The sequence below is a fragment of the Belonocnema kinseyi genome, chromosome 8, assembly GCF_010883055.1.
Source record: "Belonocnema kinseyi isolate 2016_QV_RU_SX_M_011 chromosome 8, B_treatae_v1, whole genome shotgun sequence".
NCBI classification, from domain to species: domain Eukaryota; kingdom Metazoa; phylum Arthropoda; class Insecta; order Hymenoptera; family Cynipidae; genus Belonocnema; species Belonocnema kinseyi.
Genome location: NC_046664.1, coordinates 126,094,679 through 126,096,156, shown reverse-complemented (window position 1 = coordinate 126,096,156; position 1,478 = coordinate 126,094,679). Strand labels below are relative to the sequence as shown.

The window sequence follows — 1,478 nt, the reverse complement described above, 5'->3', positions numbered from 1 at the left end:
TTTAAAAATTTATCTACTGAAACAATTCCAGTTAAAATAGCGGAGACCGTGTCTTTAGGTAATAAATTGAGTATTCCTTACAATTCAGACAAAATTCCATTTAATAATATCATTGCAAATATCGAAGAATGTATAAAAAATGTAAGCGAAGAAAATAAAAAAGCAAATGTTAGAAAGACTGTCACAGACTTAATTTTAAATCACACAAAAAACAGTAAATTTTATAATTTTAATAAAATCTCTGAAACAGTTAAAAAATTTCAAAATGACCACAAAGATATAATATTTGTTGGAGCAGATAAAGGCAATATTTCAGTTGCAGGTAATAGAATTATTATAACAAAACATTTGAAAATTCATTGCAAAATAACATACTATACATAAATACTAACATCAGCTTAGTTCCAACCATTGAAAATAAATGCAATGATATTATATCAAGATGGAAAAATAAAAGGTATATAAATGAGAATTTAGCTTAACGTTGAAAAAATCATGGGAGTGTTGTAGCTAAGGCTTATGCTCTTCCTAAAGGTCACAAGCCTGACATAAAATGAAGATTATTAGTGTCTTCCATAGGATCACCCACCTACAATTTAGCCAAATTTATATCAAAAATTTTAAAACCTATTTCTGGTACGACTCACTCTTTTGTTAAAGACAGTTGCAATTTTAAAGAAAAAATTAAGAATATTCATGTACCCACTACCCACTTAATATTATATTTAGACATGGTTTCTATGTTCGATAACATTCCGTTAGATTTACTTTCTGATTGCATAGAAGAAAAATTACAAGTTTATAAAAATTTAACAAAAATATCTAATTCTGAAATTTTAATAGCTGCTAGAACAGTTGTTAATAATACTGTTTTCTCTTTCAACCAAAAGTTTTATAAGCAAATATCAGATTGGCCTATGGATTCTCCCCTATCTCCAGTTGCTTCCAATCTCGTTTTAGAGGATTTAGGAAATAGAGCATTATCGAAATCAACTTTTAAACCTCTTTTCTATAAAAGGTACGTGGATGACATATTCACTATAGTTATCACTGATAAAATTCAAGAATTAATTAACACATTCAATAGTATAGAAGGATCCTTACATTTTAATTTAGGATTAGAAAATAATAACTCCTTAAATTATTTGGATCTATCAATTAAAAAAACTGAAAATGGAAGTTTGATTACCAATTGGTACAAAAAACCTTTTATGGTTAGGGCAATATTTAAATTATAATTCACTCCATCAATTTAACCAAAAAGTTTGATTAAGAAAAGGAATAGTAGATAGATGCATAAAACTAAGCGATTTCAATTTTAGAGAAGACTGATTTACATGTTTCGTTACCATATGTACAAGGTTTATCAGAGAGATTAAAAAGTGCTTTGAAAAAATTCAACATTAATGTATATTTTAGAAACAATCAAAAATTGGAAAATTGTTTTATAAATAAGAAAGATTCTGAACAAATTGAAA

General features: G+C 26.7%; 1 protein-coding gene across 1 annotated transcript in view; it reads right to left on the bottom strand.

Annotated features, from left to right (window-relative positions):
- LOC117178687 overlaps positions 1-1,478 on the bottom strand; it is a 33,299-nt gene that overhangs the window by 2,101 nt on the left and 29,720 nt on the right. The gene's annotated exons all lie outside the window — the stretch shown is intronic.